Source organism: Haemaphysalis longicornis, unplaced genomic scaffold (assembly GCF_048455015.1).
Source record: "Haemaphysalis longicornis isolate Haplotype H1 unplaced genomic scaffold, Haemaphysalis longicornis Haplotype H1 scaffold_6, whole genome shotgun sequence".
NCBI lineage: Eukaryota > Metazoa > Arthropoda > Arachnida > Ixodida > Ixodidae > Haemaphysalis > Haemaphysalis longicornis.
Genome location: NW_027526407.1, coordinates 207,677,764 through 207,692,260, shown reverse-complemented (window position 1 = coordinate 207,692,260; position 14,497 = coordinate 207,677,764).

Below are 14,497 nucleotides of genomic sequence, written 5' to 3'. Positions count from 1 at the left end.
CAAAGAACTCCTTCTGCGCGTCTTTACCGCCTTAGTCGGGTCTCGGCTAGACTACGGTAGTGTTGTGTATGGGTCGGCATCAAAAACAGCACTAAAAATGCTTGACCCGGTTCTCCATTTGGGCCTGCGCCTTGCGTGTGGTGCGTTCCGCACTAGCCCGGCCCAGAGTCTGTACGCTGAAAGTAACAAATGGGCCTGGAACATCAACGAATGTACATAGATTTATTATATGCTTTTAAGGTCTCATCATTCAATAACCATCCTTTTAAACCTGTCCTCAACGATACATCTACAATCCAGCTATTCTCAAATCGTCCATGTGTTTATTTGCCCTACTCTCTGAGGATGAGAGAGGAAGCTTCAGGTATTTCCGTTGGGTTTTTAGATGTCTGTACATCATCATCATTTTCTGACGTTATACCACCATGGCAACTGCAGCCTGTTTGTTGTGATGTTTCTTTTATGAAAATAGATAAAAACAGGGATCCGAGAGCTGCGAATATGCAGCATTTCTTGGCGCTTCAGGATAAATATAAATGTGCCGAATTCTATAGCGATGCCTCGAAAACTTCAACTACAGTGTCGTGCGCCGCTCATGATCCTAATTTTATTGCTTCCAGAACCATGAGGGTACACACCACTATTTTCTCTGCAGAAGCATATGGCATTTTACTCATCGTTCAGCATATTCTTGAAAAACAAATTCCTAAGTCCGTCATCTTCACAGACTCTTTGAGCGTTGTGCGTGCATTGTCTTCACACAGACCCAAGAAAAACCACACTGTCAATCTTGTCTTTAATTTCATAATATCTATATATGCAAATTATTTTCAACTAATCCTGTGCTGGGTTCCAGGCCAATGAGACTGCAGATAAAATGGCCGCCACTGCTGCACTTGCAAACACAGTGGATATAACAACAATACCCTACACTGACCTCAAGCCACACATCCGACAACACCTTCGCAAAACATGGGAAGCCGACTGGAATACACAGACAGACAACAAGTTACACATAATAAAACCACACTTAGGACAATACACTAGTGACTCACACAACAGATTCATCGAAGTTGCCCTAGCTAGATTACGGATAGGCCACACACACGCGACACACTCCCATCTGCTCACTGGATCTCCAAGACCCCTGTGTAGCAGGTGTGGGGAGGGCCTATCCGTACTTCACATCCTCATTACATGCAAAGCACTCCAGACAACAAGACGCAAGCCCTTCTCTCAACTCTACAGACAACACATTCCACTACACCCAGCACTCTTCCTAGCGGATGATCCCGTGATTCCTGTGCAACGCATTTTTAAGTTTCTCAGTGACATCAAGTTTTTACACCTCATTTCCTATCACGCGTAGTTTTTTAAAGCCTTATTTCATGCCATGCACCATCACAACCTTGCCTTTTACACCAGCCATCCTCACTGTCTTTTATTGATTTTACTTTTGTTCTTGCTTACTCATTTTAGTGTCTACGTTCTCACCTCTCAAATTTAACCACTGTTTTGGCGCTCTTTGCCCCAGTTGGCCTTGCGCCATTAACATCCAACCATCATCATCATCAGCTTCCACTAATAACCACAAGACATTTTTCCTGTAGTCACACCTAAGCAAACACGAAATGTTGCAGTTGAAAATTGGATCCAGAGAGATGTCATCACTCATTTTTATGCACAATTTCGGCTTCTCCAAGGTCATGGATACTGCTTTGCGGAGCTTGGCTGGGTACTTGCTAGTATGTTTTTCACTCCTTTTTACTGCACATATATTACTGGATACATTGTCCCGTAGCCAAAGACGACGCACTTCTCTTCAAGGAAATAAGTTTATTGGAGCTAACTTGTGCTCAACAACTTCCGAGGCCGACATGCGAACCGCACACTTACGTCTGCTCTTTTTGCAGGCTGTGGTAGCGGTGTTCGGCGCCGGTTTTGAGTAATGGCCACAGGGACACAACAGCGATATCAAAGAAATGTGTTCAGCTACCAGCATCGGTGAAGTTTTCAACGAGTTCCTCTGGTGGACGACGAATCAACAGTTGCTCAGCACTACTGCGCAGTGTACGTGGACTGTTTTCAGCAGCACCAGGATAGGTGTGAAAGCTTGTCCCGCTGCTGTGATCTACACGTGCCTGCAGCTGCATCTCGATGCGTCATGGGTGCCTCATGTGACTGACGGAGGCGTCAACCACCACCAGGGGTGCTCGTCATACGACGCAATGTTTCTTAAGCTGCTGCTGCAACTGGGCCCTTCGGGTTCCGGTGCCGACATGCGAACCGCGCACTTACGGCTGCTCTTTTTGCAGGCTTTGGTAGCGGAGTTCGGCGCCGGTTTTGACTCATGGCCACAGGGACACAACAGCGATATCAAGGAAATGTGTTCAGCTGCCAGCATCGGTGAAGTTTTCAACGAGTTCCTGTGGTGGACGACGAATCAGCAGTTGCTCAGCATGACTGCACAGTGTACGTGGACTGTTTTCAGCAGCACTAGGATAGGTGTGAAAGCTTGTCCCGCTGCTGTGATCGACACGTGCGTACAGCTGCATCTCGATGCGTCATGGGTGCCTCATGTGACTGACGGAGCCGTCAACCTCCACCAGGGGTGCTCGTCATACGACGAAATCCTTAAGCTGCTGCTGCAACTGGGCCCTTCGGGTTCCGGTGCCGACATGCGAACCGCACACTTACGGCTGCTGTTTTTGCAGGCTGTGGTAGTTCGGCGCCGGTTTTGAGTCATGGCCACAGGGACACAACAGCGATATCAAGGAAATGTGTTCAGCTACCAGCATCGGTGAAGGTTTCAACGAGTTCCTCTGGTGGACGACGAATCAACAGTTGCTCGGCACGACTGCGCAGTGTACGAAGACTGTTTGCTGCAGCACTAGGATAGGTGTGAATGCTTGTCCCGCTGCTGTGATAGACACGTGCCTGCAGCTGCATCTCGAAGCGTCTCCTTATCTGAAACAGTCTCCTGATCTGAATGAGATTTCCCGTGCGACATAAAAATAAAGAATGAAACATGCGCTTCTCTAGGGACACAGATAACACAGGCTGGCGTGGCCGAACAGTGAAAACAAACAAAAAATAAACAAACCTGTGCATGGTTCACGGCAATATTGAATTTCTGGCTCTATTTCCCTGAATTACACGTATCCTCTCTTGTTTGTGCTGTCTTCTCAGTCTATGTACGAGACAAGCAATGGTGCCATTGGAAAGAGCACCCCTATGTTTTAACGGGCTCGAACGGATGCTCAATTTTGCCTCAACCTCATGCCTTTACGGTAGCAAGAGTGTTTCCTGGAGGCCCAGCCCTTTTGCAATCTCGTGATGCCGTTGCTGCCTCTTCGAAACTATGTGGTCTGAGATCTGGTGTCACGGAACATCGCGGCGTTTTCTGGCCGACGCTTCGACAGTACAATGTCAAGCAGAAACATTATAAGACCGTCAGACATAGTCTCGACAGGCTCGGGAACTTGCAGGTCTTATGTCACTATCTACGCTTTTGAAGACATTTTGGTATGTCGAAGCTGCGAATTTCGCTTCCCGAGTTCTGCTTGCGCCTTTCTGATATCGGCTTCTACCTCTAGGGCTCTTTCCTGCGAGCACCCACTCTGACAGCTCTTCTCTGCTTACGTTTACGCCTTCCCCAAGTTCTGTCGGTGCTGCTGTGTCCATAGTGGCTTTTAGCGGTAGACAAAACGAAGTAAACTAGTCCTGTCTGACTCTCATTAGAATCTCAATCTCCATGTCTGGAGTCTAGCGTTTTCCCCATTCTATATCGTAGAGAAGAGGTACTGTCGCGGTTGCCATTTGTGATGGTGTTAGTGGCTAGTCATCGGAAATGGTGTTGCAAATAAGACAGGCGTCTTAGAATTACGTGGAAGACGGAGATGAATATTTATCAAGACGGGGTTGCCCAACGCATTCGCACGGAGGTAGCCGTAGCACGTGAGCCGTTTTATATATCACACGGACGTTTCTGAACTGAACTGGGAACTGTTGCTATTTTTCTTGTGATCCCCACGTTATGTCTTGAGGATAGAGTTTATTATCGCATTCTGTTTGCCACTGTAGCGTTCATTTGGTTAGTTATCCCGTCTCCATAAATGATCATCTCCGTCTATTGCGTACTTCTCAAACGCCTGTCTCTATTTTGCAGCGCGGATTCGGATTACTAGCCACTAATACCACCGCGCCCATGATACGTCACTCCTGCCCATATCACGTCCCTGTAGAGCGAAATTGGAATGTTTTTAATACATGTCGTGTTTTTTGCGGCCAGAAAACATATTTCGTGACTAAATTGGGGCTGAGAGAGTTACCAAAAGGATGGTTATTTCGAAAATAAAAAAGAACTAAGTTGTATTTTGCCTTCGTAACCCATTTAAGGCTTGCCCTAACAGTAAGTTCATGCGGCGCCCTAAATGCAGCGTCCCCGTGCCAGGAGCGTGCCGGTTGGAAAGAGTGCGTGCCAGGCCTTCCGGCGAGCACGCACTACTACGACGGCGAGCGATCCGAGTGCCTGGCCAAGGAGCAGCTACCCAAAGGATGCCTCGACAGGCCCAACGCTTTCGCCTCGCAAGCAGACTGCCAGAACGTGTGCAAAACGCGTGCGTGCCTGCTCTTCTCGTGTGCTTGCTGCCGATGGGGAGCAGGGTCTCGTAACCACCGTTCACTTACGGCAACGCGCTCGCACTTTGAACGACGGAGTGTTAACGGTGTCCCCTTGGTAGAAGGCTGATGACGTGCGCCACCTCACCGAGAAGGGCGTGACCTGCCCCTTCTGAACAGGATTTTTGCACTGCACATTTCAAACGGGCCCCTGCCATACCTTATTTCACTATTTCTGTGCGGTCTGAGGCAAAGCTCAGAAGGGCCTGACCCAGAAGAAGCTTATCACGGAGAAATATCCAATAGACATGCCTGTTTCCAAAAGTGAGTTTGGACTCCAGGTGTTGGATTCGGTTCACTTGGGAGAGAGCGCGCGTGAGAGAGAAAACTTCAGTATCCAAAGCGTCCCAGCCCGGGCCGCCGTGCCATGGCACATTCCGTTCAGGGGGCTCCTGCGCTGCCCAGGGGGCGCTGCGAAACCGACTACCGGGCATTACAAAGCTGCTGGGGTCCCATAGAATCCCGTGTTGACAGAAGCAAAATGAGCTCGATACTCCCGATTGTTTTGCGACATGGGGCCCTATTCTCGACTGCACAAATTCTCGGGGAATTGGGCAATTTGCCGGAAGTCTTTTCTGATTGGCTCTCAATTTTGATCATGTGCTTCCGGTTGACAAAGCGGTTGTGTGTGCTGTCGTCATTTTGACGTTTCATGACGTTTACGGGCACCAGTTCTAAAGTTCGCCTTGTGTTTATTGAAAGCGCATAATTCATGCTAGACAATGAAAAACTAGACTAAATGCACCGGTATTGACTACGTAAGCCTGTCTTTGCTATTAAACTACAAGACTGCTTGTAAAACACATCCTCTCTGTGACTGGCTGAGAAGGCGTGACGTAATTGAAACAGTTGGCGAGAACGAATACGTCACACATTGGCAACTTCAGCCTGCGTAAAAGTGACGTATGCTACGCAAGAGCTGGAAAATGGCGGCTGTTTTTGCTGCGAAAGAGGGAAAAAATTTCCCCGGCCTTTGGTTGCGCGAAATTTCCGCGAATTTGCAACAGGCGCAGTTTGGTATGACGCGTGGTATAATAAAGCATGTTTTCCACCGAAACAAATAGTAGTTTCGGCGGTTTTCAAGTCAACGATCACGGAGCATAAAAATAACGTGCAGTATTTTTTTTTGTTTGGCAATAAAATAAAAATTATTTGTTTGGGTTAACCACAACATAACAGGGCAGTACAAGCCTCTCCACAACGAAGAGAACCCAATGCATGGTATTTGTCCAAGCTCCTCCTAGTAAGCTGGGTCACATGATCGAACTCAAGAGAAAAATAACAAAGAAAAGTGATAACAAAGGAAAGTGACTCTTTTGTTTATTACAGCGCTGTTTTAAGTTGAGTTTGACAAATGAGTGAATAGGCGACAACGGTACGCTCCGCGGTTATCAGGCGTAGCGCTTGGCTGCTCTTATGTGTCATACAAGCGATGGTCGCGGCTGTCTTTTTATGTGATCACGCGCAGACGATAGCGTGGCGGCGGTGGCGGCCCGGAAGGTGATAACACTACAAAGCTTGCATTGAAGCAGAGCGCTCAACTATGTTACTAAAAGCGATAGAAATAAATAAATAGATACGGTAAAAAAGATTGTGTGATGTTCTGTAGCTCACTTTTGGATCAACGTTACTCGATCGCCTTGTGGTGTTGATTCCAATTTTGTCCCGCGGAAATGTGTTTCCTTTGCCAACCTCAACTACCATATCAATTTTTGTAATACATGCCAATGGCTTTTATATCTTCATGTACAATATTTGATACCTTGGTTGGGATCTTTATGAGTGAAGCGTCAAATTACACTGAATGTCGTCATAGCTATACGTGCAATACGTCACTGATTGCTTACGTTGTGCTTACGTAAAAAAACATGGCGAATTACCTGGGAATTTGTGCAGTCGGGAATAGAGGCCACGGCATCCAACCCGTCCCCGACGTGTCAAATCTCTTCCGGCGATCAACTTGGCATTAGTGAGAGTGAAAACTTTATTGCATAACAGCCAGTAATTCTAGACGTCGGCCAAGAGCCCTTCGGCTCTAGCAGCGTCTTCGGCCATCTGAATGGCCCACACTTGATCCGCTGGGTCGGAGCGGAACAATATGGGCTCCTATTACTCTACAGTAGCGATGTTGCGATCTAACGTTGTCGCCTGTGGACAGGCCCACACCATGTTGGCTAACTCTGGCCTGTCCTTACTCCGGTTGCACTTGTCAGAATATTGCCCGGGGTAACAGTGACTGTACGCAACCGGGTTGGAATACGAGTTGGTCTGCAGAAGTCGCCAAGCCACGGATTGCCATTTACTGAGGGTAGGTTGAGCCGGGGGAAAGCGGGTCCGCTCTAGCCTGTAGTAATTAGTGATGTCCCTTTGGGACACGGGGCGATCCCTACGGGAACAGCGAAGTGAATGAGTGTTGTTGTCGACACCAGCTCGGTCAAAAAATCGTCGAGCGGCGTCGTGAGCGCATTCATTTCCAGCCAGGCCAGAGGGCGCAGGCGCCCGTATTAGACATATCTTGCCCGAACGCTGATTATAGTTGAGCCCAGTCCTTAGAATTGCAGACGCATCTGGGAAAATGCGCTCCTTGCGTTATTTATAATAGCGGATTTTGAGTCGCTCACCACGTATTTCATCGCTGACCATGTATTTAACGTATGGCCGCCTCTTCGCCCACCTCCGGTTCGCTCGTGCGGACCAACCAGGAGCTGATGGAATTGCCCTGGTGGTTGACTATTGCAATTGCCCTAGCATTGCGAACCCGACAGTCGGTCGCGTTCACGTAAACCACGTCCTCCGAATTTCCGAATCGTTTGTGCCGGGCTTTCGCCCTTGCCTGCCTGTGTTCCTGATTGTAAACCGGGTGCATATTTTTAGGGATCGGTGGGATGTGAATTTGATCGCGCACTACGGGAGGCAAGAGTACCTTGTGAGTGCCTGTAAGCAGATAGTTGATGCCCAGGGAGCCGAGAATATGCCGACCCGTCTGGCTGTAGCTAAGCCGTTCTCGTTGAGCCAGCCGTTGAGCCTCTATTAGTTCGCTGAGGGCATTGTGAAGCCCCAGAGCCTCAAAACGGTCGGTCGGAAAAGTGATCGGGATGCCGAGGGCCTCCTTGTAGGCCCATCTAATAAGGGCGTCAGTTTTGAGTCCTTCGTCGTTTCTGAGGTGTAGAAAAGGGGTGACGCAGGTTATCCTACTGAGGACGAAGGCTTCAACTAATCAAACAAGATTGTGCTCCTTCATACCGTGATGCCGGTTACCGATTTGCGATATGAGTCGAGTAGTCTGATGCACGGTTTTTTGAAGCGCGAGGACGGTTTCTGAGTTGTGTCCATTGGCCTGTATTCGGAGACCGAGAACCCGTATACTTGACACTGTGGGAATGGGCTGCGTTCCATTCGCGAAAATGTTCACGACCGTGGGGTTCGGGTCTGTACGTCTGTCCCCACTAGTGGGTCTGTAGAGCAACAACTCTGACTTTTTCGAGGAGAAACGGAGGCCCCTGGGACTTACGGACCACTCCACCGCCTCAATGACATGTTGCAAGATGTACTGAATTTGCCCGTGAGTGCCTCCGTTGACCCAAAGCGTGACTTTGTCAGCATAGAGGCTGTGTTGGAAACCATCGATCTTTTCCAGTATTTCGCGAAGCCCCATCATGACTACGTTTGAAAGAAACGGGGAAAGGACTGTGGAATCCCCCTGCTCCCAAGCTTGATCACATCTGACTGGAGTCCCTCACAGCTAGAGTATCTGTGCGTTCGCATAGAAAGTTACTTACGTAGTTGTGTACCCGTTTCCCAAGGCCCAGTCGGACGAGGTTGTCAAGAATTGCCGAGTGTTTGACGTTGTCGAACGCCTTGGTTAAATGTAATCCCAATATGGCTCTGGGATCTAAAGGTGAACAGCTTTCCCCGTCGATGACGTGATGTTTTAGACGGAGCGTGATATCCTACGTTGAGAGTTTTGGACGGACCCCATCATAGAGCGCCGAAAAAGTCTATTGTCTTCCTTATAGTTGGTGATTTGATTTAGAACAACGTGTTCCAATAGTTTGCCTACGCAGGAAGTGAAGGAAATAGGTCCAAGGTTTTCAATCTCGATTTTTTGCCCCGTTTAGGTATCATAACGACCTTAGCCGTCTTCCACTGAGGTGGTAGTTGCCCAGTCTCCCAGCATACGCTCATGTATCGTGTGAGGGCTTCAACGGACTTGTCATCTAACGGACTTGCCGTCCGGGGCAGGAGCAGAGCGAGTGCGCAATGCCAAGATAGCTCCCCTAACTTCACTTATAGTGATGGGCCGGTCAAGAAGAGCATTTCGTCGCCCACGTACGCAGGAATCTCCTCGCGGGGGCAGTCGCAAATGTATCTGTCCTGAATGGCTTTGAGCAATGCCGTGTTCCCTAAAATTTATGGAGAAGTATGCTGATGTTGTTTCTTTGAGTAGTTTTACTATTTTCGGGGTCAATTATCTGTAAATTGTAATCTGTAGTCTGTAATCTGTAAACCGGTAATCTGCAAATTATCTGTAAATAGGAATTGCCAAAATGATTCTCTTCTTTTTTTCCTAGTGTACACGCTAACGCTATAGATTGTTGGATATACCGCTTCTTGTTCTTGTGTGGGCATGCGCTGTTGAAATAAGGGCCTATTTTCCGCGTCTGTACATTTTTCTTCCATTTTTTATTCTCTTTACCCGCTGTTCGGTGGAAAGTCTAACCACTGGTTCGTGTTCTCGTTATTTGGAAGCGTTTACGTTGCTTCTATTTGACTGCCAAGGCTTTTTTTTGTTTGGTTTTGTTTATGTTTTAACTGTGCACTGAGTTGTAACCCAGTAAACATCCCATACAAACTTGATGTTCTTCACTAATGTTTTTTCGAAGTATTTTTGTGCATGCATAGTTTCTTACTTGATTATAGCCCCTCCCCTCTACAATGTATTTTTACCCTGAGGGTACAATAAATAAATAAATAAATAAATAAATAAATGAATAAATAAATAAATAAATAAATAGATAAATAAATAAATAAATCAGACAGCGGAGGATGTTCCAGGTTTGCGAAGGCCTATTTCGTAGTCCATGCGATCGCATGTGCTATGCCAATTTTGCCGAGTTATTTGCTGTGCGTACGTTTCTATATCAAGGTTGAGGGCTGACAGTCGTCGATGCAGGGTTCGGTTAGGTTTTTGCTCCTGGAGTCGTGTGTGTAAGCTGTGCTTGGCTTCCCACATATGCAGAAACTTTGCGTCGGCCTGTTGGAGTTGTGCCTTTTCCGGTATAACCTTAGAGGCACGTTTTGTGTCCACTTGAAGTTGTTCTGCCCAGCTGCGAATGTCTGTTATGTCGACTTCAGAAGTACCGTATCCCGCGGCCCGAGGGCCTCGTGGTTCGGCTCTAAGCGCGCGGAATGAATCCCAATCAATGAGCTGCAGTTTTTTACCGGAATATCCTTTCGCTGCCTCAGAATTGACCCAAATAGTGACGAGATAGTGGTTGCTGCCGAGGTTTTCCTGCGTGTTTAGCCAGGTTGCTTCCGTACGCGTGTTTTTGGCAAAGGTCAAGTAAGGGTAGTGTCCCCACTAACACTGTTTCCAATGGGCATCAAGCCATAAATTGCGCCCCATTATTGTGTCCCGCTTGTAGCCCCATTCCGTATGGTGTGCTTTAAGTCTCCGACAATCAACAGTGTGTTCCTTCGACAGCTCTCCAGAAGAGCTTTCTAAATTTGATTTTTTTGTGCAGCTATACAAATTAAGAATAAACGTGCTCTCCCAGGCAGCACAGGACTGTTCGGCCTAAAACAGGCCGGTGTACTTTTGCCGGTGATTTTCTGTCCGGCCGTTTTCCGGCAGCCATGTTCGGCCCATGTCCAAATGTGGGCCTTTTGGCCGTATACGGCCGTACTCCCATGGCTGTCCAACGGCCAGTGTCCGTCGGCCAGTCGACCGGCTTACGGTCATACGGCCAGATTCCAGCCGTAGGGCTCCGGCCATCCCAAAGCCACCCGTGTACGGCCGAAGTACGGCCGCCGGATTACAGCCGAGATGCGGTCGTCGGACTCCAGCCGGACTACAGCTACCGGAAATACGGCCGTGCTACGGGCATTGGAGTTCAGCCACAGTACGTTAACTGTACTGAGGCCGGTCACTGCATGTCGCGCAAGCAGATGACTCATTCGCGCAGTGCATGCAGAAGCAGCACAAACCCAGCATTTTGGGTCCAATACAGCCACATCAAAGTGAGCTCGCGCGCAACCACCAGCCGTCAAGCTTTCAGCGCACCCTTGCTTAATTACCAGCCTCAGTTGACAGCAAAATTCATTTATTAAACAGTGCTCACAAATTGTCGTTCCTTTAATTGCTGTGCCTCTTTTACTGCCGAAAACAGAAAATATTAGTTCTTTGTAGAGCTTGAATAGATGTATTGTCCAGGTCCCGATATCCTCTGTGGGGCAGCTTACCTGTAATAAACGGGGAAAGAGGAGAAGGGGGGGGGGGGGCGGCGGAGGGCGCATACTTTAGTGGGTTGAATTTCAGATAGATAAATTGCGCCGCTTTTAGCCAATTTCTTTTAGGGCAATATTCCGGAACACTTTCATGCTATGACTACATAAACTATTTTATACCAGTTGCTTGACCAATTTTGCTGTATATAAAACCGGCGTGAATGCCTTTACGAAGCGTTTTGGTTCTCAACAAAACACTCAGGCGCATTTAATATAACTCATTCACAAAAAAGTATGTCCAGGTTTTGCCCATTTTTCTTGCAAAGACATTTTCTACTCGATCAACTTTTCTGATGATCTTGCGCAGGGCTGATCCTAAGAAGGAGCGAACAGGTACTTTCATTTTCAATCTATTTTAATGTTGTTTTCATGAGTATACGTCCACACCACTTAATAGTCCAAAAGAACTTAATTTTCGTCTAATGTCACACTACGTTCAAAAAATTCTAGACGCGTTGCAAATGACGCCCTGCGTCAGGTGGCTGCAGTTGTATCCCTCTGTGTTCACGCAAGGAAAGGCGTAAAATTAGTTACATAATTTGTTTCAAACCAATAACATAGCAATGGTAGCATGCATACAGGAAACCTTGCATACGGCAACGAATAGGGCAATAAATATTTTATTGGTCAAGGTTGAATCCGTAGGGTTCTCAACCCGTCGGAGGCAAACTTGCGTCTCTGGAAGTTTATTTATTTATTTATTTATTTATTTATTTATTTATTTATTTATTTATTTATTTGATGCCTGCCTGCCTTTGCATGCATTACAGAAGGGAGATACATAACACTAAGCATTAAATATGACACAAAATAACAAAATATTTCTACAAAGCGCGCTGAAAATCGTCATTATAAACAGTTAATGCAATCATACGTGGAAGATAATTACACTGCAGTATTGATGTAAAATAAAATGAATCGCGCAAGGCGTCACCTTTAAAGGAAAGTTAATAATTTGCTTTAAGCTAGCGGTCCCACTTTGCGATATGTAGAATGGCGCTTGGACATACTTCTCCCCTTCTACTCCAGTTTTCGAATGATAGATATTACGAAAAAAGTTCAACCTGTGGTTTCGTCTGTGATCTTTCACGTACTGCCATTTCAGTTTACTTTTACTTTCTCTCATGCTAAGTTGAGCGTGACAATTACCTAATACGAATCGCACTGACATATTCTGTATGTTTTCGAGCGTATCAACCAGCTCTTTGGTGTGGGGATACACGAAAACACATGCGTACTCCAAGATTGAGCGCACATGAGTGAAATACGGTTGTTCTTTTCAGTTAGATGGAGGTTCACTGAAATTTCGTCTCAGAAAGCCAAAAACATATGCAGCCGTAACTTTTATGGTGTGAACCTGCCTATTTAACCTCTAACCACTCCCTAAATAAACTCCTAGGTATTTATATTCCTCGGCCGTTGTCACAGCAGCATAATTTACGGTATACGTATTCAATTGGAATGAAGGTTTTCTTGTAAAGGTGCCACGTTAACACACTGTTTAACATCCAAAAACTTTTCTGAATCAGCACACCAAGATGTTATTAAATTCGAATAAAGCTGCAGGTATACGGAATCACGTTCATTCGCTATAGTCCGGTAAACTACACAGTACTTTTGAACAAAGCTATAGGGCCAATAGTAATAACAATGCAAAAACCGATTCATTCAGTTCATAGGATGAAATGTACTACGCAGAAGGGGATATGGAACACCATCATTTGCTTTTTTGCAGTCCAAGAATATACAGTCAACCACTTTAAGCTTATCTATTGCAAGAGCCAAATCGTGCGTGAACTCAACAATCTGCGTTGAGCAAGAAAATCCTGACAAAATCCGTGTTTACTAGGATGCTGGCGATTATGTTTAACCAAATGAGTCATATCCCTAAGAGTAGCTAAGCTCACCTTCAAACATAAGAACTAAATTAACAGCTAGGCTTCGTCAGTGACAAGGCTCTGTTGTTATCGCAAATTTAAAATAGTTTTTTTTTTCTAAATAGGCAGTCGTAAAATCCCATGAAGTAACATAGTGCAGGGCATGAAGTTGATCCTACCAACGCACGAGCGAGTCTCATCTACGTTTATCACCAACAACATAGTGCAACATTGCTTGTCTAGGTTTAATTGTAAGCAGAATAACTTGCGCTTTTGCTCGCACTTGCCTTTCTTTGGTGGGGAGTCCTTGACATGGTCGCGGTTTAGCTCCTGTGTGGTGGCCGCTTGCTCGACGCCCTTGAAGGCCAGTTATTTTGGTGAACCATCTCCATCTCGGATCGGACATCTCTTCCGGGTCGATGTCTCCAATGCTCTCCATTTCTTGAGGGGGCGAATAGCCTCGAGCTGATGTGTCGACAAAGCCGGCGGCAGAGGCGTGGTAGCGGCGATGACTGGCGAGGCTTAGCTCACCCGCCGGTGTGGCACACTGCAGTCTTCTTGTGGCAATAAATGACATTTCGATGGCCTAAAAGGTTCCCTGCTAATGTCCAGTGAGTCCTTGCACCTTGCCCGTTCACCGAGAACACTCGTTACTGTTTGAAAAACGATGTTCGTTCATTTAAAACGTAGAAACACGGAGCGGATGAAAAACGCGTCCCCGTCGTTCGGCTCCCTAACGGCTTTTTCTGCCCCCAGAAAAAAACCGGTCGGTCTCCTTCCAAACACGTCTGTGCATGAATTCTCGGCGCCCAGGCGCGTGCCGTTGTTCGGCTGTATGCCGTTTGCCGAAAAAATGACGTATAACCAGATACCTTACGTAGGCCGGTCTCCTCTTGAACACCGGTTGCCAAATATTCGGTGGCCATTCGCTTGCCGTAATTCGGCCGAGGACAGCTAACCGAATGAAAAACGAATATTCTACCGCCGGACGCGCGGTTCACCGTTGAAACAACGAATGCACGGCAGCCGCGCTCCGGCCGGTCTCCTTTCGAACACCAGCTGCCGCAAGAATACGCATATTCTGTGGCCGGTCGCTAGCCGTGCTTCGGCCTGTTACCGATTCCCGAAGAAAAAACGGATGCCCTAAGGCCGTACTTCGGCCGTTCTCTTACTCAACATCGGCAGCCGTAAGAGAACTGAATATCTGGCAGCCGGTTAGCTGCCGTTCTGCGTCCGTACACAGGCGGACGGAAAAATACCGAAGTGCTGGTTGCCGAATGTTGGCCGTTCAACGCATGATCAGTGGCTGCCAGAACCTGGATGCTGGCCGGACATGCCAGAAAGCGGCCATAGACGGGCCGGTCTTGGGGCACACTTTCTGTTCCGCCTGGGCTGGGCATTGTTTTTCTGGTTTGGGATAATTTCTACAAAGA